The sequence below is a fragment of the Strix uralensis genome, chromosome 3, assembly GCF_047716275.1.
Source record: "Strix uralensis isolate ZFMK-TIS-50842 chromosome 3, bStrUra1, whole genome shotgun sequence".
Taxonomy (NCBI): domain Eukaryota; kingdom Metazoa; phylum Chordata; class Aves; order Strigiformes; family Strigidae; genus Strix; species Strix uralensis.
Genome location: NC_133974.1, coordinates 63,109,148 through 63,133,308, shown reverse-complemented (window position 1 = coordinate 63,133,308; position 24,161 = coordinate 63,109,148).

The following is a 24,161-nucleotide window of genomic DNA, read 5'->3' as shown; positions in this document are numbered from 1 at the left end:
GTTGCAGTTTAAAGCCATTCCCCCCTGTTCTATTGCTAAGTACCTGTGAGAAGAGACCAGCACCAACCTCTCTACAATGTCCTTTCAGGTAGTTTTGCTAATACGTGTATCATTAGGCATCACTCTATTTGTCTGTGTTCATGTAAGATAGCTGGGTTTTAATATCTTGAGGTTTCCTGGCAAACGCTGAGGTGAAGATGGGCAAAGTAGTTCAAGTGAAATAAAAGATATTTGTGTATTCTTAGAATCAGTACTGCCCAAAGCTTGCCTTGGTTCCTGAAATGTTAGGTTGGCCTTTTTTACAAATATTTTTACTTTTGTGCTTCTAGATCTGGGATAGACATAGAAATAAATGTCAACATTACAAAAGAAAAGCTGAAACTGTGGTAGCGCCAACTGGGAACAGAAATATTGGAACTCTGTCAAGAAAGTCTCATATTCAAATCACTTCCTCTCCAGTTTTACAGTATCAAGATATTTGACTCATTCAGATAAGATTTGGATAAGGGTCTGGGCTCTCTGACGTGTGTCCAAACTGAAAACACAAACTAAAGTGAAGTTGCCAACATTTTGGGACAAAAATATTTGGGCACCAGGTAAGTTTAAATGTTATAGGAAGAATATTCTAAAAGGTCCAATATCCAGTTGCTGTATAAAATAGTAATTGTTTGAAACTCATCAATCAACTTTTTGCTAAATGCATAAATAAAAACTGAATGCGAAAAAAAATTCTCATTAATGCAGTCCCTGTACCTACTCTGGGAGCAGCGACTGAAATCTAGGGAATACATTATAAGGAAAAGTCCTGCTGAGAGCTCCAGGAAGATAGAGTAATGTTTAGCTAGGAGTCTTTCTAGTGACCTTATTGAATTTTGGATCAGCCGCTCAGATGTCAGTTTATGTGTACATTGGAATATAAATGCTATATAAATGCATGTGTACAGTGTGCCTTAGGATCTGCAAAAGTACAGATCAAAAAATAGAGATCAGAGAGAAAGACAAATGTGATGGTAATTGAGTCAGATGAAACTAATAAATTTTCCAGCTGCAGTTAAGGGCTGTTAAGCAAATGGCTGTTACATATTTTCATCTTCCTAATAGGGGAATGCAAGTATTTTATAGCTGTTGAAAGACAGGCTTATAAACCACATTGTCAAAGTATGAGCATTCAGTTTTTACTTTAATTTTCCCAAGATTCTGTCTTTTCACAGTAACAGCATAAAGGTTCTTTGGGAAAAGAAGAAAATAAAAGAGTTCAAATTGTTCAGCTAATAATGATAGCTTAGACATCAAATAATATTTTGTAATTATAGATATGGAATAGAGTTCTCATGTTAATCTACTTTGTGAAGTAAACAGAAATATCAACACTAAGTTCAGGGAAGTAATGTGAAGCCAGCATTTTAAAAAGCTGGTTTTCATAACTCAGTCTCTATTTCTTATTATTCGCTAGTTCACAGATGAATCTAATACTGCTCCCTATTATTACTGTTTAAAACATCACATTTCAAGAACTTATTTGATGTTAAAGGTATATCAAATTGAACTTTTGCATATTGTATATCTCCCTGAACATGACCGGTTCTAAAATCTTTCAGCCAAATTTATAGGGATGTTACTGAGAATATGCAAGAAGTTAGAGACTCAGTGCTTTGTTTTCTTGACCAGACTCATTTCACAACTCGGTCATGTTTCAGCTAGAAATGGCTGTGACTGCCAAACTCAGTGCTGTGGGCATGTGCTAAGCACGCTAAGCTACTGCTTACAACATCCAGACCCATTGGACTTAGGCACAGGGCTGCTTATCTTACAAAACAGCAGAAAGACACTATTACCTTCAGCCAGGCCGTCAAACCACCAGAACTGAGGGAGCGTAGGGACATTTTGTGTTGGCTGCTCAGGTGCCTGCAGATTCTGTCAAGGAAGGCAGGCTGTTTCTCACAACCTACTCTGACAGCTGCATGTGTCCATCCTACCTGAAGTGAAATTTAAGTCCATTTGTGTATCCAAGATGTGAATAAAGAGCAAGACATGCAGTGAACAAATACCAAATTGCTTCTTATTTAGTGAGCCCCAGTCCATCTGTCTCAAATGGAACAGGACTTCTCTTGCAAAACAGCATGTGAACGTGTGCTGCATCAAAATGTGGACATGACAAGGTACTGAACTTAAAAATAGTGTCCTGATACTTCCTAGCTTGCCCTTGACTTTGCAACTTTTGCATAATAACAAATTGTCACATTATTGGTGTTTCTGGGGTGGATGACATAACAACTAATTCATTTCCTTGTTTTGTGTTCTTTGTGTTATTAAGCTTCGAACCATTACAAAGTCCATAGTTATTCCATAATTACTTTAGCCTGTAGAACATGAAGTGAAAGTAAACCAAGTGAATTGTCAGTGACATATGTCCTTTGAATGTAATCAGGGCACTATCCTTTCTGTCAGACTGAAAGTTGGCACATTGTTATCCACCCTGCACTGTTATAAATCCGCTCAGTAATGTGAGATTTATTCCCAAAAACTCATTGAAATGTGATGCATGTGTTGCACACCTGAAGATACAGCAAGATCTGATTATCAGTCTGCCACTATTCTGAGTATAAGCATATTAATGTCAGCATCAAATTTGTTGAACAAGTTGCAAAAGGGTTCCAGGAGGCATCTCCCCTCTCATGAAGAACTATAAGACCTTTGTTACAATTCCAGGAACTGCAGGAACTGCACCAGATGTAAAAAGACATGTTACAACCAGCAGGTCCTGTATTACTCGGTTACAGTCTACGAATTGTCACTTTATAATTGTCAAGAAAATATAAAAGCTTGAGTCATTTAGGAAAAAAATATTCCAGAAAATGTTTCTTTTGCATTTCCCCACATCTAGCAAACTGTACTGATGTTAGAGTCATATGAATGTCCTGCAGATGACATAGACAAGTTGTCTTCTGCATGCAACAGGTCTCTGATGCACCAGTATTAGCAGAAAGGTTATCTGGCTGTTGCATTTTACTTTTTGTTAGAATTCAGTTTTAAAACAGACCTCTACTGTTTGTTTCTTCTCCTAATTTAAAATCTTGCACTGGGAAAATGTGATGACTCACCTACTTCTCCCCTTTGCTACAGTAAGATAAAAGAGGTTGGCAAGCAGCTTCAGAGCAAGATGAGGTAGAGAAGAGAAGCCCATTCTCCTGTCCCATCAGAAGCAGCATCTAGCAAGTGCTGCCTCTGCAGACCTTTTCTTCAGGTGACTCAATCTCCCACATTGACTGTGATCCTGGAAAAAGGGCTCATGCCAAATAACCATCCAAATAATGTGCAAATTCCAAGCGAATCAGGAAAATTGCCTATTCACTTGAACAACAGTCACAGGCCTGGGAGACGCCAGCCTTCAACTGCAGTCATGCCTTGGCTCATTAGTCCTATGTGCCCCTGAAACTAAACTGTCAAAGGGGTGTTGAGTGCACAATGCACAGCAGCATCTGAATTAAATTCCTGCGTGGAACCAGAAATAGAACACTTTGAGCCCCTTTTCTGTTGTGAAGAAAAAATGCCTGGACAAAAAAATGCTTTTCTTGGTATTATTTAATGTGTTTTTCTGTCTAAAAAGCTAAAGATTTTTGGCCTCAAGGGGTGCTAGCCTGTTACCTTAGAGACTGTTTCTTTTAGAGGCAGTGGAGTGGCAGAGGGCATGCCTTTGCTGCTTACCTTGGCAACCATGAATTGCTAAATGCTGTTCCCATGAATGCAAGCCTTTCACTGCCATTAGCACTTGCCCACAGGTATAAACATTCCTTCATGAAAAGGTCCAGGGGAATGTACACTACCTCGATAAAAATCAAGACGACAAACAAAAGCATATTATATAACAGAGCAGTTATATAAAATTAGATTTTAAAACAAGACGTGTCTTTAATGACATTGATCCTGAACGCGGTCAAATTTCCTGTTCCATTTATATTCCCTACAGCCATACCAAGTGGTGGCAGTGGGGAAGGGAGGAAAGCGAGAAAGCTCGACAGGATATTCTTGTTTCTGTAATTACAAAATGGAAGACCACTGTGTCTGTACTCAGAATAAATGTGCTGAACGGATCCACAGGAATAGTACGACTCCAGCGGTCTCCCTCCCTGGCACTAGGGCAGACGGAGGCAGGAGGAAAGCAGATCTCACCAGGGCTGTGCAATGGCACTAGCTCCCCCCTACTCACAAGAATTCTTTATGGTCTAGCTGCGCAAACACTACAGGCAAAATTCTCAACATGTTTACCTGTATAAAGCCCTTGTGCTGCAAAAACAAGAGATTTGTTGTATTCTTCCTGTAAATGAGGCTGTTGAGCATGGAGGAATTAAGTTCTAAACTTAATACTCCCCTGCCTCCCCACTCCTTGGTCTCCATTTTGTAAACTGATTTTTTTTAAAAAACAAGATTTTCATGTTGTTATCAAGTCAATTCATTTTCTCAGGTCTCATTTGATAGTCAGTACTTCTAATAAAACCTTGGGTCATCTGGTTTTTAGATTGTAGTGAGGTGTATTTTAGAGGGAGAATAAGCTCTTGGAAAAACAGCTCCACTACATGTCTCTAAGTGTATGTCAAAGGAGAGCCAGAAAGCAACTAAGGGCTCAGTGGACTGAAAAGCTCAAACCTCAGCAAAGCACAAGGAGGCTGTGGTCTTGATCTGCCTATACAAGAGCAACTTTGTGCAATGATATTGTGGTATTGTCCTACGGCAGGTTTGTTGGGCCAGGAGAAGACTACTCTTGCCTTGAGAAAATCTGTGTAACAGTGGTACTTAGCATCTCCCACGTAACCCTCCCTTGTGAACACAGTAGGCTGGCCTTGCATCCCCCATGTGCTATGACGCCTGGCAGTCAAATGAGCTCTTGAAATCTGAGCCTAACGCAAGGGCAGCGTTGCAGAGCTTCAGGATCACCACTGAGCCAATGGCCATATAGCTGCACCCATGTGTGTATGCAGACACACCGCTTCTTCTGAAACATTTGTGTGTACCCAGAAGATGTCAGTGGAACAGCAGCTCTTGGGATACCATGTAATGGAGCATGCGTGGGGCAAATCCCTGCAGAGCCCCACTGATGCCAGAAGAATGACGAAGCTATCAGTGTTGCACACAGTGCCCTGATACACTGAATGTCTCTAATCTGTTCAAATTGTTGAATTACATTAAGAATCAGATACATTATTTGATTTAGATTTAAAATGCATCTAGATTCTCCTTTATAATGCAGTTGAAGAAAAACATGTCTTACTGTATGGACTTTTCTTTCTTATCCCTTTTTTGTGGATCACAGAGAATTTTCTCTTTTCTGGTATTAGCCAAGCTCACCCCATGCATTCCCTTTCTCCTCCCTCCCTTGCAGGTGATTAAATGTTGGGCTCAACAGTGTACAAGTGGCAAGGAGGGAGACTGGCAGGGCAAGCGAACCCCTCAGTCAGCTGCAGGCCCCTTATTTATTAGATGAAATTGTTACTTTTTTCCAAAATTTCAAGTGAATCTTTCCCTTCTTTGTACAAAGGGGGAATGCCCATTGCTGCCAAACAAATGGCAGCAGGGCCGGCAGGTTGAGAGAGGTGATTCAGGCCCTCTACTCTGCTCTGGTGAGACCCCACCAGGAGTGCTGCATCCAGCTCTGGGGCCCCCAGCACAGGAAAGACATGGACCTGCTCGAGCGGGTCCGGGGGAGGCCATGAAGATGATCAGAGGGCTGGAGCACCTCCCTTATGAGGACAGGCTGAGAGAGTTGGGGTTGTTCAGCCTGGAGAAGAGAAGGCCCCGGGGAGACCTTATAGCGGCCTTTCAGTTATTAAAGTGGGCTTATAAGAAAGATGGGGACAGACTTTTTAGTAGGGCCTGTTGTGATAGGACAAGGGGTAATAGTTTTAATCTAAAAGAGGGTAGATTCAGACTAGATATGAGGTAGACATTTTTTACAATGAGGGTGGTGAAACAATGGAACAGGTTGCTCAGAGAGGTGGTAGATGACCCAGCTCTCGAAACATTCAGTCGGTTTGACAGAGCTCTGAGCAACTCTGATTCTTTGTTGATAAAGCAGCTACATTTTTTATTTTTCTTTTCCGCCATGTTGTAGCACTGTCAGAAGGCAAAGCATGCAGTAGATGCTCTTCTCCTGGCAGGACTGGCCAGCCATCCCCGGACATCCTATCTCAGCATCTCCCCTCACTCTCCGACCTCCTTATCCCCTCACCAGGCCTGGTGTCAAGCACTGACAGACACAACAGAGCCAGGGATGTTCCCAGCACCCTGTGAGTGCCAGCCAACAATCCAGTACCCCCTCCCACTGCAGTGGCACAAGCTTCATGCCCACTGACCAGCAGGTGCTGACTTTGAGCTTCTACTGGTGGTCACTGGGGGAACAGTTTTGTGCTTCTTTCTGATAATCACACCAGTGATGACAACACCACTGTCTCCTTGTAGGAATGGGGTCTTTACAGATTTACATCATGCACTTCTGTGAAATCACTGCCTATTCTACTACTTTCTACACACACCTTTATTGACATTTCCACTCCTGGTGCAATGTCAAGAGAATGAGGAACATCCTGGTCTGATGCACCAGGCAGTGCCTGTGGGCTCCACAGCCCCAGAAGCTTTCAGGGATGTGGTAAGGGTCTAAAGACTTTGTTTTCAGAGGTTTCTTCTGAAAAGGAAACCAAAAAACTTGCAGAGTAAAGGACTTACTCCTGCTTGAATTCAAATCTCACGAGAGATTACCATCATACATCTGTATGCATATAAAAATACAATCGAACCAAAACAGGCTGAGCCCACCAGGAAAAAATAGGCATTTTTTAATTTTTAATTTTGTCCTTTTTAGGACAAAACAGTACTTACACTTTTGGTCCCTCAAAAAGTGAAATCTCTTCTCAGCAGCACTAAATGCAAAAACAACAACAAAGAATAAGAGCTCTTCCTTGTCTTCTTGATTGAAATAACCTTCCTTCACAAAACAAACAGTATCACTTTGCAGGTGTTTGTCAAGAGCGAGACAATGGTAGTTACGGGACATTTCTATAATCCGCAACTCCCAGCTGAGAAAAATGGAAAAGACATTTGCTTTATGAGACATGAAGCAATTGTGAAGCAATGCAGTTGTGAAATCCATTACTGCAAACATCTATCAAGAAATACTAAAAAACTGGGGACACGTAGATGAAGCTTAGCAACTTTACAAACTCAGAATGTTTGCTGTGTAAGAGTTATGGTGCAACTCAAGAAAAGAAACAAAAAAATTTACTTATTATATTTTTTTCTGTTTTTTCCTGCATTATCTAAGTACATGAAAATGTTCTAAGTAGCAGAACATTTGTTCTGCTCAGTTCAAAGTAGCAGAACAGATAATATGTGTAAATTGAATGGATTAAGCAAAAAAGTTATAAACATTTCTGGATTGAATATGCACTTAAAAATATTCTGTCTCATAGTTCTCTGTTCAAAAACTGTTGCTCAGGTTGGTTTCTGAAGCCCTTAGTGTACTGAGAAGGCCAATATGATCTCTGGCATCTCCTTCAGGAAAAAGAAGAACAAAGGAAAACAAACAGGAGGGCTGGAGTATCTGTAAGCAACTACCATCTGACAGCTGAGCTGGTAGCAAGCAGGCTTTAATATTTAGAGACAATTAAATTTTTTAATCAAAAAACATCAGAATTCTGTTTACTTTTAAACATTTGGATGTTTCAGACTTGGGATCCCTTCCTTCCTCTACTCCAAAGTCACCCTCACCTCCTCCCTTACCCAACTCCGTTATGGAAGTGAAGGCCAATGGCTGCCACCATTTCTTTCCTAACATGGCGCAACAAATCTGGACACATAACAGCATCAGATATCAAACAAAACAAGCCAGCTTTTTAACAAACCTGAAGACCAGTAGGGGAATAAAGACAAGATCAAAAGCTACAGTTATCACTTAAGTGTGAGCTTTTCCACTGCTTCCCAGTTGTGCTATTACTGCTCAAATGAGTGAAACAGCCCACTGCATTTCATAGCTACCAAAGAAATTTCCATTAGACGAAACACAGAATAAGGTCAGATACTTCATTATTTTAGCTTTCCAGCATCTGTGTCAGGTCACGTTTAGATTTGTTTAGCTGAATTTCCCGCATCTGGGCTGTAAATTCTTGACATATTCAGCAGTTCCTCCATAACTACAGCTCTCAGAATAAAATGTTCTTGCCTTTTGCCTTGCTTTGCCTTCCTTCCCTTCCCACAAAAACTCTCCTCCTTCTTCAAGACAGGAATTTGGTGTGGTTTGGTCACCAAGTTATGACACTTCAGGTTTTGGAGGATGGCTTTTCCCAGGTCCTCGCTGACCTCAGCCCCATTGCAGCCAGCCAGCAGGTGGTCCTGGAAGGCAGCACAGCCCTAGCCTTGACCCAAGAACACCTACATGATCACCGGGTCTGGCATCCCTCCCTGTAACATACAGAGCTAGCTTCCACGGTATAATAGTCTGCATGGGTGAAATCAAATAAACTGGTATAATTTCAGGGGAAGCAACTAGCAGTGGTTTTGGTTCACTACACTGAATGTGCTAAAGGCTGAGGGTTGCCAGGAAAAGGACCATGCAAATTAAGGGATTTTTTTTCTGTAACATGGTGAAATGAAAGAAAAGCTAAAATTAGCATTCTAACACTAGCTTCACAGGTCCCAATTCTGCCATTACTGAATGAATGTGCTGAAATGTGGGGAAAAAAAGACCCTTACTTCTGGCAGGGAGCTGTGAAACACTGTGATTATCAGGGAGTAGCGGAAAAGTTCCCTGGAATTAGCTAGCACTCATGTACTGGGCTGTTTCAACTCATATCTGAACAGCTCATACCTACTGTGAACACACCAAGGCAGCAGCCCTCGTCTCCCCCTCTCCAGATTTTTGCTTTAGGATGGATGGTCCTGATCATTTTCTTCCTCTATGTAAAGCAAACACATCGTAATTCATGCACCAACATAACCTGTCAGCTTCTACTGTAAAACAGTGGTCACAGTTTGAAGGTATCAGTACAGGCAGCCCACAGTGATCCTCTATATTGCTGTACCAAAGTCACGATCAAACATTCCTCATCTGAAAGCAGACATAACTAATTGTGTTGCTGATTTATGTTACAAGTTATTCTACTACCTAGTCATGGATAAAAACACATCTTACTCTGAAAGTTTTGGACTAACAAGTATTTTTGATGGTAAATACCACATGAATATGCTACTAATTTTTACTTACCCAGTGGCTTACTTTAAACACTCTCTATAGTGAAGTCACTGCTGGGATGGTGGACAACAAATATTTAACAGTACTCAGTAATGCTCTGCAAAAGTGTAGGCACAATGAGGAACACCATATCCAATTGAAGTGGCAGAGGAATGCAGTAGGCAGAATGTAATTCCTTGTATGAGAATTTGCCTAGGAAACTGAAGCTAACACCTCCACTCCTTTGAAAAATGTACTTTTTAGCATATAATAATCTAAGTTTCTTTACTAGGTGAGCATTGCATTGTCAGAGTGTTGGCAGGAAAGTTAGGGTGAAAAAAGAAAACACAACTAAATACAAGAGAATGAATGTTTCTTGAATGTCTATTAATTTCAAGTCGATATACGAAGAAAAAAGTCATAACTCTCTAAAGAAAGCAAAATGGAAATCACGGGAAAACAAGGCTTGTTTTGAACTTCACACATTTCTGAACTTTCAGAAGCCAGGGCCAGAGGCAGAAAGAACGGGATACTTCTGACCCAGGAAATGCCAATCTCCATACAAATGCCTTTTTTTCCAATGGATTTAAGATCTGGGGCTAGACTTACATTTGGAAACTGCTGAAAATGGTTTGGCAATTCATTATGGTTTTGATGAGAGCACTCAAATATTTTAAAAAATGGCCTGGGATCTTTTGGATGCCCTTAAGTCCTGAAAGGAAAGCCTTTAGTCTATACCCATTAATAAGAGCAAAAGTCTACACCCAGAAAGCGATTCAGAGGCAGAACTGCGGGGATGCCTGGTGTTTAGAAAGTCAGTGCCCAGCCACTGTGCAATGCTGGGGTCCTACTACCAGAAATTGTGCAGGGGGTGGCTACAGGGAGTCGCATGCACCCTGTGTGCTGCTGAGACTAACACTGAGTAGAGGGCCTCTCCAGCTAGCAAACAGGGAAACCCTGAGGACGGGCACAGATTTTAACTCTGTCCTCAATGGCCCACATGTTGTACTCAGAGTTATTGGAAGGCACCTTCCCCTCTTCAAACCAAAGTCCCAGCCTGTAGGAAAACAGCCTAAATTACAACAGAGAGCAAAGGTGTCCGGTCATGCTTTCCAAAAATGACCTGAGGACAGTCTACAGTGGCCTTGTCACCACTTGCACAGTTACATAGGAAGTGGCTGACTCCTTCTCACCCGGTCCTTCAAAATTGGGAGAAATAGGCTCTGCCCTTCCCTGTTTCTTTGGAAAGCTCCAAAACCAGCTAGTAACAGGCACGTGCCCTCCCATCTTCTCAGACACTGTGCAACAGGACAGATGCTCTCGGACAAAGGGAGAGAGAGCAAGTGGCAATTTACACACTATGCGTAGAGGATGAAGAGGGGCAGTTTACCATGTTTGCCTTAATCCCTTAGGCCCTGAAGCAGCATATCTAAACCAGCTAATTAGCTGAAGCTTAGCACCATGCAGAGGAAGCAATATTCCCTTTCATCCAGAAGCTAACTTGGGTGTGCAGGGTCTACATAAGCACTGTGGCCAAAGGAGAGACAGGATAGGCATACCTGGCTTCAACCACTGCTCTGGTCATTGGTTTGTTATGCTGTCTGATTTTCCACAGGTGATAAAAATAGGGTGTTCTTTTACCTATATGGGCTGAAGACAAACATACATTGAAACACAATGGTATACAGTTGCAGCAAGAAAGAAAACAGAAGAGACTGAGGAGATGAGCTTCAAATATAAAATTCTCTTTAATGACATATTTTAGGCCAGCCTCCCTTCACAATGTTCCACAAAACCAGTCTTAATAGAGACATTTACAAGCACGGAGTATAGATTTGGAGGAAGCAGAGACCCCTTTTATTCCAGGAAATTGAGAGAAACTTTCCACATGCACATATGCACTCGTGCACTCACAAAATCTCCTCTAGTGTAACTTTAAGAGAAGCAGCAGCATTGCTTGGCTTGGATCAGCCAGAACCACTTCATTTTGATTGAAGAGAGGAAAAACAACAACAGTAAAACTCAAACTGCTGGGTTCAACAATTTGGGCCAAGTCCTAAAAATAGAAGTGCTTTCTTATGGAAAGAAATACCAAAAAAAACCCCAATTCAAAACAAAAAAAAACCCTCCAGAAGATCTGAACTGTTCTTAAAATTGTCTGAATTTGGTGCCAAGCACACAGGGCAGCCTAATACTTAAGAGGCTGCCTGTGCCAGCTCTGAATCGCTCCAGTAACTGGAGACTGCATATCCAAGACTGGGAAGTGACTATGGAAAAAAACCCTGTTTTCTAGTGCGCAAGCTGTCCAGCCATTTTAACCCTTGTTTTAACTTTTGCCTTGAGGCCTCACAATGCCCAGTCTTTCCCTGGCAGAGAGCCTCCTGCTGCCAGCACCTGCAGCCTGGCATGGCACTGCAGTGGGACCTGCCACTGACACCTGCCACTGGCACCCACCCTTCAGCAGCATGTGGGGTGAAGTGGCAGCTTTACTCCTTGTGAGGAGAGAGTTTGTCCCCGCTGGTGAGGCTGGCAGCTCCAGCCTTCCCTGCTGCCTGGGCCAGGTGCCTTTGGTAGCACCTGTCTGCAAGAAGGGAGGCGGTTCAGCTCGAGGCTCCAGCCCAAGGGTGCTTGCACCGGCTCGCCCTCGCCATGCCTGCTGTGCACAGAGCAACCCACCAGCTTCTTCCCAGCAGGGAACAGGGCATCACTGATGGAGAATGGATCTACTTTTGCACAACAAATCACTACTGCGAAATATTTGCCTGAAATTATCATCATGGAACAAGGTTTTGTTGTACTTGGTGCTGTACAAGCTCAGAAGTGTTTCTGTAGGACTGAAAAGGCGCAGGGGATGTGTTGTCAGTGGCATGCGAAATAATTTAAGAGGAAAGGCAGTTTTCTGTTTTGCTGCCTGCACTGTTGAGAATGGGCAAAACACAAAAAATAATGTTAAGAAAATAAGTAACAAAGCAGCTTACGTTTATCCCCTGTGAGACTCCCTATTATCTTACTAAGAACCAGGCAGAAATACAGCTCCTCATGATTTTGCTTTCATGCTTTGCCCAGTCTCGAAATCTATGGACTAAGAGAATGTATCCCCTTCAGGGACAGAATATAGAAACAAATGCTTTCTGCACATTATACTGGCAAGAAATATGGGTCTTCATTATTCATGCAGAAAGGCAGGATTCTGGATTTCCACAAATCACCTGACAGCTTCATGCTAAAACACATGAAATGTCACTACTGACATCTGGCAAATGAGTTCTCAAGTGTTATGAAATCTGCACCTCCTTCTCTCTCTCTCTAGACTGATAGCCTAACAGATGTTTGTCCAAAACGCCTGAAGATGCTGCCTGCAAAGACTCTGGGAGGCCAACTCCACCCTCTCCCTCTGCAATCTGTCCCAGTCCCTGCTCTTGCGAGGTGTTTCACTTGTGGTCCAAGGCAGTCTCTGTATTAGTGATTTTGACTTTTGTCTTTGATATAAAAAGGTATTAAAAAAAAGTGTATAAAAAAATTCTTGATAGTATAATGTTAGTTAATCTTCAACAGTTTTATTGCTGCTAAACAGGCTCCATTGTAGCAACACCAGCTTCCATGTAAACTCCAGATCCAGTCCTAATTTCAGTTTCCTGAAAAACCTTTGTTAGGGTGGCAGGATAAGCTACTTTCTTCCACTCCACATGGCTGAAATTTGTATAAGGAGCAAGAGAGGCCAGGACATTTAAGGAAGAAAGGTCACTTCTCTTTTCATGTAAAAAGGGTTTTTAAGCAGCCAGGATCCCAGCTGAATTTTTGTATGCCAAATACAAGAAATATAACATGAGAGAAACAGAAGTGCTATTTTGGGTCACATAAGTATCATATTCTGAATCAATCCTTTTATTAGCAGGCACGCCTTTCCCACCTCTTCTTTCTCTCCAGCATTTACAGACCTCAGGCTCATAGATTTCCATCGCTGCTATAAGGAGGGCATTTGTCAACTTCCTGTCCCTTAAAAAATATAAGTAAATCTGAACTTGAATTTAGCAAGAAGGACATCATGAAGTACAGAGTAGCAACTGTCATAGTTGTTAAAAAACGTGCTTTCAAGCAGAAGCTCAATATTTTTACATTAGATGCATCTTCTTTCTAAATGCCTGACACAAATAAGTAATCAAAGAGAATGAAAGCCTAAAGCAGTCGGTTCAAATTTCGTCATGTGATTCTGGCCTGGTGTGTAAGAAAACACTCCATTAAGTTAACAAGCAAAGTGTAATATTATTCTAAGCATTTAATGGCATTGCATAACTCTTGTGTGTTTGCTAGAGATAGTAAAAATAGTCAAGAGAAACATTTTTTTTCAATAAAAATGCCCTTTTATTTTAAAAACCAAGAGTTGCTTATGCTTTTTACAGACATTTAGTATCAAAGTGTTTGTGATAAACATTATTAAGTCTCTTCAGGTAACATGTTTAATAAAAATACTCATTAAAAAATAGTCTCTTCTGAACATGATAAAATACGAATTGAAACTTTTTTTGCAAGGTTTTGCTTTCCAGACAGCTATCACAAATGCCTTCACTTCAGAATACAGAGTGGTTAAATTTGTTTATTCAAGAGTCTGAATAGTTAGGGTATTTTCTCTCACCCCGTTTTTTTAAGTTTAACTCTATGTTTAAGTTTTAAAGCTTTCATATGATTTGGACCAATTACAGAAGCCCCTTAGAGCCGAAATTATGCCTGTACTAGCCACAGCTCCGATGCCAAGGCCAACCGAGTGAATGCAGGAGCATTTTTAATTACAGCACCACCCTATGCATTTATGATTACTTAAGTGCACTTGACCCCACCAGTTGTCTAATCCTTCCTTTTAACTTCTCCACGGTCTATTAAACATCCCCATTTACAAGACTCTCTGCTGGAATCAAACCCTTGGTGGTTGCAATGTCTGCCTTTCCTGCTTACAATGTTCTGACAGCCCTTAACATATTCCAGTCCAGATTTGACCTCTCAATGGTACGTGTCTAAACTGAGTCAATCTCACTGACAAAGATCAAACTGCTACTTAAAGCGTCTCGTGGCTGGATTTCCTTCCCAGCAGACCCACAACTCCAAGTTGAAGTAGACATGAAAGGCTGCATGCAGCTGCAAGTGGTATTAGATAGGAGAACAGTGCAAGACTCACATGATCTGAGCAGCAAGTGCTGCTGTGGCAGCAGTACGGGGAGAAGGGTGGGGAAACTGGTGACAGGCTCCTGGCCTTAGAGTAAATCCGTGCCTAGAAAGCATGATGGTGATACTCACCCGCCACACTACTCATGTACAACAATGATACAATCAGCACTAGATAAATAGGTTCTCTGAATGGAAATGAAAGACTTTATGCTATTTCCCTTCTTTGTGGTGTTGCTTGATTCATCTGTACTTATGGCTCAGAACATTTCACAAATACCACCCAGAAAACAAACTTCCCTACAAATCCAGGAGATCCAGTAGTACAACACGCAGTATAGGTTTTCTGCATGGCAAAAAGATTTGCTGCTCTCAAGTACATAGAGTAATTAATGAATGCTGTCCTGCAGGTGATTGCCAGCTGACATTAAAATAGAGAATACAATTCCAACTCTTTTCCACTGAAAAGTCACAAACAATGTAGAAAAAAACACTGCTTTTGTGAGGAGATGAAAAGGCTAAGCAAAGAGCTATAGCATCTACAGTTTTATCTGTGTTTTCATTATTTACTTACAATCAGGCATTTCATTTTACTTTTAAGTTATATCCTCTTCTTTAGGACAAGTATTCTAGCAGGGAGAAAGGAGAAAGCTCTTGATCTCACTTTCTTGAAAAGGCTATTTTGCCATTAATATACTGGACAACAGCCAACAACTATCTTCCTGCAGGGCCTACAGAAACAGAACTAGTACAGAAAAAAAAGTCTTTGAACTAATTCTTGCAATACCAATGTAAAAGAAAATCATGTGCTTGCCAAACAAGTTCTTTAGGTCTCTTACAGCCAGAACGTGTACTTTGAAAAAGAGAATCTATTTCCCAGATAATAATGTTCTTTGGAAACCATTCCATGCTCCTAGAAATTAATCTGTGAAGTTTATTTTCTGGCTACGTGGGTGGGGGAATACAGATCCAGGAAATACACTCATCATTCTCAGTGGATTAGAAAAGTTAATGCCTGTCTCACACAACTCTTTTAACCTTCCTTGTACCTCTCATCTTCCTACCCATCATTTTTCCACTTGGTCCTGATCTCTGATCTCTGATGACTGATCTCTGATCTCTGATGACTGATCTCACTGAATGCAAACTTGTAATTCCTGGATTTCTTTAGCTATATCCCATTCTTGAAGAAATGTGTGGAGCTGTTATGCAAAACCTTCTTCTAGTGAGTCCAAGCACCAAGGAAAACAAAAACAGAGGCTTGATAAGACCTCACCGGGTAATTGTGAGGGGTTGGGACAACTAAGGTTTTCTCAGGTTCATGTGCTAAAAAAAGATACCTCTCATTGTTCTGGTAGTGGAAGGGAGAAATCAATTAAATTGGGGGTTTCAGAAAGCAACCCAAACCAATAACTTTAGATTTTGTTCTTATAAAGCAAAAATGAAACCAAGAAATTAGTAAGATCCTAACTATCCTGGTGTAAACAGGTGAATAATTGTTCTGTACTATATCTTAGCAGTGAGAAATCCACTATCTCATTTCAAGAAATATACACGTAGGTATATATAGCAACCACTGGTACAATATATCCCCCTAAGAAATCTTTTTTTATTCACTATTGCACATGGGACTGAAGAGTTTTAATTATCCCCTCCCGGCTTTGTAGTAGCTCTCTTCCCTGCCAGGATGAAAAACCCTGTGGCATTTCAATTCCACTCTGCAGCTAAGCATTTTTGGTACATACTGTATGTTTCTTGCCTTGAGGTAACAAAACCAATTTGTTAATTCAGTTGTTAATTCAGGGGGAGAGGAATGCTGTTTCACAGCTTCTGTGTAATTCTCCACCAGAAAAAAACAGCTGTGTCTGGTTTTCTTCCACATATACTGCAGGGTTTGGAATTTGTGGTAAAGATAAGAAATTATTCTAGGTTTTGCTTTTCCTTTCAAAAGGTATTTAAATTGAGGCATCTGGCTAGTACTTGGCAACTATTAGAGAATAAAGTTTCTTGCTAAATCCTGTATTGCACCTAGTGCAATACCCTCAGACACCATGCTGAAGAAAAGTGAGGGTATTTAGGGATATTCCACTAGAGATCTGTGAAGACTTCAAATTTCATCACACACCACGTAACCAGTTCCTACTGTTTCTGAACTCCACATTTCAACAATACCATTGTCTTTCCTGCCCGCTATAAAATGACACAGGGTGTAAATGACAGCACTTCCCATTCTCACATGATAAAAGGTGATGGCATCTGTCTGTAAGCACACACATAAATCTTTTGGAATTGTGTATTATGAAACATTTGAGGCAAGATGTCCAATATCTCTAGTTTGAGAATATTATGCTGTAGAAATAAAATGCAGAATAGGATTAACAGTATCAAAAACACTTAATAGCTCAGAATCTAGGCAGAGATGAACTAGCATACAGATTTCTTTGCACTCAGTATGACTAAGTCTTTGACTAATTTAAGCATTTTAAAAGCATTTCACATGTATCTCATAATTCCAGGAACACAGCAAGCCTTTTGCTGCATTGCTGTTTGGATGTTTTAAGTGGTAAAACCTGTAGGCCATGTAGGCATCTGCTTCCATTACAGTTGTTCTGGCTCCCAAGAAACAAAACCCTCTGCTTTTAAAAGCTTCCTCTAGTTTCTTTTCAATTCTTTTAATAAAACTTGTGGAACATGTTTCATTTGCATAGAATTACCACATATATTTTTCTGTGACTTCTTCCTAGGAGCATTATTTTTGACTGTGCAAAAGCAAAATATTTGTATTTTACAGTATTAAACTCAACGTAAACCGTCAATATACCAGTCAATCTCTGACCTGACCTTCTTCTGTCAAAAACAGGACCACAATAATGTACGACTCAACTACTGAGCTGATCTTCAGGGATTTCATTCATTCTTTGTTGGACTCCTGGATAGGATAGAAATAATAATTAATACACATCACAAAAGCTGCTTTGATAGGTTTGACAGCTAGACCCACTGAGGGTGGAGTTTTCTGACTTGAACGTAAACATCTTACCTGAACTAGCTTTCTCCCATCTGGAGACTGAAGAACCTTCATAAATCTGTGAGGCAAGGCCTTTGTTGATATGAATTTTCACAGTTCCTCCTTTTAGCTCTCACTTCTTATGATAAAGCATTCATGAAAAGTTCTATTCAAACCCTTCAACTCTTCTCAATAAGTGAGCATTCAAGTAGCTGATTGTATTGGAAAAATGGAAATTACATAGAACAGTGCAAAACCTTACTACTTTCTACTTAGATAAATACTATACATATCTATTCCTTGGAAAAAATACATTGTAAAATTTCCAGGTTCTTTGGCCAGATCAATTTGCTGTCACTGAACTCTCTACTGATATTCTTGCCTGGGTCTTTTTCTCCTTCCAGCCATTTTGTTATGTTTTGAGGGCCTGTGCTGCTTTTACTCAGTTAATGTTCTCCTCCAAGGAACTCAGCTTTACCCCAGCTGCTGAAATACAAAGCAAGGCAAACAAAAAGTTGTCTTGGTCCCTTCATACTTTTCAGCCGCTCTTCTTGTTTTCTCTTCAAGAGTCTTCTTCCATGTCAAGACAACAGAACTATTCTGTTTTCCATGTCAGGGACCCCAAGAAGCCCTTTCTCTTCCAACACCCCTTCTCCCTGTCCCTAAATTTCTTCTTCCTTTCAGGACAATACTGCCCTTTGAGCCTCCTGTCTATCTGCTCAGCACTGAGACTGGCACATAAAAGTTGCCTCCTGCTCCCCTATGCAGTATCTCTTGCTCACCTATGCAGTATCTCCTGCTCCAGCACAAGTTCTCCTCAGCTTCAGTCCTACTTCTTCCCACAGAAGTGCTCAGTTTAGCTGGTTGGCCAGGAAAGAAAACTGTCAGATATATTACCTTCAAGGTGCGATTTTAGTAAAACAGGCACAGGAGAATAATCAGTCCTGTCTGAAGGAGGAACCTTCAATATTCACATTTTCACAGGAACTTTCTTGCATTTTGAAAGTGCTTTTTATACATGTTCCCTAGTTTCATTTCTGTCTAGGTCTCAAGTTTAGGATTTAGCTGAAATAAATTAGATCAAATCAATGAACAATTTGCTACTATGTCTCACAGTCATTCTCAAAAAAAACCCCAAAGTTTTGTCAGTGTGTTTTCTGCAGACATAAGAAAGTAATTTGGTCTAGGTGATTCATTGTTTTTCCCTTCCACACTTAGTGCTCACTATGAAAAAATAAAGACCTTTCTTTTAAATGCCCTGCAAAACAACAGTAGCTATCTTCACAGACTAAGTGTTGCACTCCTAAAGAAATATCGATACAGGAATTGAATTGTTGAGACTCTCCTCAGTTTCTTGTATCATGTGCACAAAACTTTGGCAAGTTCAAAACACACCATTTAAATACAGAACATTCTTTAAAATGAAGCACATGCAGGAAGGAGCTCAACTGACTGAGTCTGCAAAAGCACAGCTTTGAAGAAGAATCCTGCATTAACAGAGATTGTCTCTATCTTTCCTAATTATTGCTAAGGCGTTAATCACTGCAGCTTGTAAGGGGAAAGCAGAACGTTAAGACAAAACATGATCAAATTATTCACAAATCTCAAGCACCACCCCGACTTTCTTATTTCTGGTTCCACAGGATCATGATGCTTTTTGTTAATCCTGAATGTATCTATAACTGACCTCAGAAATGGGCCTAACTGGGACAACTTCTCACAGGGGACCTTGGCAGGAAGAATGCAAAAGCAAAACCTCCAAAAGAGGTTTCTCACTGCATGTGGGATTGTTACATGAGACCTTCTTCTAGGATGAGATACAGACCTAAAGCAGTCTCGTTCTTAACATCCAGGCTAAATCATCAAGAACAGTACAAACCATGGTATTTAAATTAAGAAGAGTAAACAGCAATTTTCAGTCATGTTGTTGCTCTATTCCAACACGCTGTATGCTGTGGCTGAACCATCCCACATCTGGACTGTGAATATGATACTGCCAAAGCTGTACTCGGTGGTTGCCAAACTGCTGAGCCCACGTGTGGCTTCACAGCTTGATATCCAGAGAGCTCAACTATGATTCAAATTCTGAAAAATCACCAGGTCTATGGCTGCAATATGATTCAGCAGTTTGGAGGAGAGCCTTCTCAAGGAAAAAAAGAAAACAGCGGCAAAAAAACCCACAACTGACCATATATGGCATACAACTCTTAATAAAGAAATAAACTCCTTGAACACCTTCACTTCACAGCAGACCTCTGGAACTTGACTGGCTGATACAAAACAGGGCTTATCACAAGCATCAGGGGCTAAGTTTCACTCCCCTAACAACTCTGCAAACTCAGATGAACTCCACTAATTTCAGTGACACACAGCCTGTTTAAATATGAATATACAGAAGCTCCTCAACACGCCTCTTGCTGGCGCTATTTGAGGTAAGCTTGAAATCATTAACCAGGTAGAGAGCAGCTTCCTTACGAAGAAAGCCTCCAGTGGTATTCCAGGAATGCAACTAAAGAGGTGGACTCAGTCCCTACTGCACAAAGACACTTGATTTGTAAATGAATTAAGGCTTGTGAATTGACAAGGAACAAAACCCCGGGTTCTGAACACACACAGAATGCACTGGAAACCTCAGTCTTACACTAATTGCTCTGTGTGCTCCAGGGATGTTTACATACACATAAAAGGTGAGCATAGCTTGCCAAAATGAGGTGCCTACTGGCCTGGTACATGGAAGAGTTCAGCTGCTAATTCACATTGCAAAGCCTATTCCTCAAACTTGGCTCCTTGCCTCCTTGAAGATAAAAATAGTTAAACTGTGATTTTTTCTTCATTTATTGATCGTTCGGGTGGGCCAGCACTCCACCAAGCCATAAGAGCGCTCAGCCCTCATGCTGTGCTGCCTGGTCAGACAGGTCAGACACCGTCCATCCATCTGTATCGCCCTCATTCTTCTGGTGATGATGCCTACACTTCCTTTGCCAAGCTGAGTGGCTTAACAAATATTCTCTAGTCCTTACAAAATACATGCTCGGTCATTTGGGAAATAAAAAAAAAAAAGTGGAATAAATGCTGCTCCAGTTCGAGTTGAACAATTTGTTCAGCACTACAAAATGTTGCTTTAGGAAACCTTCCTTTTAACATAGTACATGAGACAAATGGAGCTCTTTTTTCTCATTCCCTTCTCTTTAACGGTAATTGAATGAAGTGGAGATTGTGAGGTAAAATCAAGCACATCTGGGTCAATTAGCATGGAAAGTCAATTCTTTAAAACCTGATGGATGCCTCTGGGAATCGCACACTTCACAGCACGAATCTCAGCGCAGTGCTGCACTCTCAGCAACTCTACTCAATTAAGCCATTACGTGGTTCTTTAAATCTGGGGATCTGGGGGAATTGGTTAATTGTCTGCTTGTCATGGTTCCTCCTCAGGGAGCATGTAAACGTCTTCTGTTCCTCCTATAGATGTGTGGTGCACATAAGAACAATCCGTTTTAGCTGACTTATTCAAAGCTTATTTCTCCCATGGGAAAATTAATCTTCCTTCTCAAACACTGCCCAGAAGAACAAAGCTCTCCAGTGGAAACAAACCATGCCATCAATACGGAATAGGTTTTCAATGACTACAGTCAAGTTTATATTTCATTTTCCTTGCAAGACTCAACTATTTCTCCCTGCTTTCACTTGTTGATAGCTTTCACAACCAAACTCCTCAGGCCTGTGATGGGGTTTCACTGTTCTCCACAGCTATGAGCAGCTTTGCCACACTCTTGGACTTACCTCATGCACCCCAAGTCACCAACTAACTTTACAGTCAGCAGAGCCCAAGCAAGCTGTCTAAGCATTTATGAATCACTTTACTCCATGGACAAAGCTGAGTGTCTCCGGAGGACAACTCATCCCACATCTGGATAGGTGGGCAGGATGACACATCAGGAGATGCTCATCTGTCCCCAGAGAGCTGCTCTGGATCCACTGAACCAAGGGGTCCACTAAAGAGATCTTAGACAACCAGCCCAAGGCAGACACCCCACTTTTAAACAGTAAAATTAGTGAGATTAATGCCACCCACATCTCCTTGCTGCTGTGACTGTGACAACCATTCAGGAAAGACAGACTGCTGTCCCTGTCTCACCACACCACATCAGTGAGCTCCTCTTCATGTGCGCACAAGCAGTTGCTTTCACTCTTCTTTTGCTTCATGTTTCAGACTGCTGAACACCCAAAATCTCTAGCTGGCCTTGGTGGGAGACAGCTACTGGGTGCTCAGGATTGTGGAAAACAAGTCACCCCATTTAGCCCCTAAAAATGAATATAGAAGGCTAACTTTAGCTTCAATTTTTTTTTAAACTTGGCATGGTATGAAAATCCATCCATGGGGCGAGTTAATTTTTCACCATCAAAGAGAAGTAAAACAACTTCTCCAGGGTCATACAGCAGGATGACTAGGATTAGAATGCCACAAATTCCATGTGCTATAACCAGAAAATTATTCTGTTTCCTAAATGTAACATAATTGGGACATAGTCTGATAAATGGAGACTGAGTAAGCCACACTAAATCTACTGATGTGCTCTGCAATGTCTGGATGTGTCCCCAACCCTAGCTATGAAAGGAAATGTAATTATGGTAATGGGAAAGTGCAGTCCACCCATCATTTGGGTTACCACACACATACGTAACCGATTCCAAATATAGAACTGCAGTAATGTCTCTTATGCTCTTATCTCCCTTAGATCCCTTTTCCTTAAGTTATAAGCCTGCCATCTCTTCCTCTGACAAGATAATCTATTTTGGTGTATGCACACCAGCTAAAGGGCTGCCACATCCTTCAGGACATGGGGAACGGCTGCTTGATGTTCACCAGAGAGCTGCCACTGGAGGCAGACACCTTCACTTGCCCCCCCACAGCGTTTGCTCAGGTACAATGCTGGGGATGAAGGAGGGAAGCTAAGCCTGAGGAAGAAAGTTCAAGGAGGAGCGGAAGATCAGGAAGCCAGAAAATTTTATAAAGCACCCTTGTGTTTTGGAACCTATGCCAATTTTAAAAATGAGGCATATGTCTCTTAGTGCAGTCTCAGCCATGAATGCAGGGCAGTGTAGAGATTCACAAGCCTTATTTAAACAGCCTAGGTTGGCTCTGGAGAAGCAGAACAGCATAGCACACAGTCCAATCTAACTTACACAGCTTCTGCGATGGCAGTTTAGACCAGTCAGCTCCCCAGGTGTAAAAAGGTAAATTTACATTGGTGTTCTTAGCATGTATCACTCTCTTGGTTTACATCATCTGGAAGACCTGTTTTCAGAAGTTGTGCAATACTCATGTGTAACTTAAAAATTTCAGCTGCAGCCCCAGAGTACATGCAACTTGCTGGCTCTCCTGCCTGTCTGCAATCCAGGTACACAATGCCAGACACTTCCTCCTGTGGTGGAGCACGCAATTATTTCTGTGCACCTCAGCTTGCCTTCATGACAGAAAAGAGGAAATATTTTATTAAGATTCATCTCCTAAATCAGAGTGTGGTAGCTAGACTTCCAGTTTCACCAAGTTTTTGTGGGCAAAGGAGAAATGGCTCATTGCCAGGTGTCTATAAAGGCATTCAGAGGTATCTAAAGTTCAGAAAGAGTTCTGACTCTAACTTGAAAATGTTATCTTTGGGTTGTCATGCCTAGATGTTTACCATGAGTTCCAGCAGTATAATCAGAGGCAGCAGAAGCAGCAGTGAGAAGAATTACAGAAACGGATTTTGACGTGCACATCCCCACACAAGGCTATCCTCCTGAAAGTGCCTTGTTCTTGTGCTGAGCAACAGCATGCCGCAGCAAAGTAATCCCAGCCAGTCCCAGAACGTTGGTGGCAGCTCCTTCAGTGTTCAGTGCTTTTGGACACAGTCACAAATCAGAGCTTCACATTGAAGGGACTCTCTGTTCATCTTCTACCCACAACCAAAGCAACCAAAGCAACACAATAGCTCTGTTCTCAGTGAAAATAACACTGATGCTCATGTACGTGCATGTGGACCAATCGTCAATCTGTTGTAGATTCAAGATATTTTAATTTCCTTTTTAGAAAAAAGAGGGGAAAAAAAAGCAAATTCTCTCTTCTGCCTTCTGCCTTTCTTAATGCCTGGAATTCACCAAGATGGTGCCTGAGCAACCATGGATGGAAGAAGAAAAATAGGGAAGGAGTAAGCACAGTAAATTCAATCCAACCAAGTCAACAGCAGCTTGAAGGCTTTCTGGATGCTTCGCAACCCATATGCAAGGAGTTCCCCCAGTTCTCTTTTTGCTAAAAATATATCTGCATCCTAAAGTTAATGCAGGCAGAGGCCAGTAACAGCTGAATTGCTTCCTGACCATAAGGTACAGTAGCTCCTACAGTTGAATATACGTTATATACATGTTGAGGAAGAGACAGACCATTGCACAGCAACTGCATGTAGCATAGCCAGTTCCTGACTGCTCTGCCTGTTCTGTGCTCTAGTCTTCTATCCCAGTTCAGAGATTGTGTAAAACGCTGCTATCATGTTTACACTGGCTTCACTTTGATGCAAGGGACTACATCAAATGTCACACACATGCATACAATACAGACAGGCCTTCCCTCAGAGCTGTCAGCAGCACCTTTGAAAAGTTGTATATGCACCTTAAAAAAAAACAAAAGAAAAAAAGGAAAAACAAAAAGGAGCTATTTGTAATTAATAAGAACTTGCTTTTTGGACCTTTCTCCAGAAACAGCTCTAGCACCCTCCAACACCCAGGGTAGCACAAAACCTGATA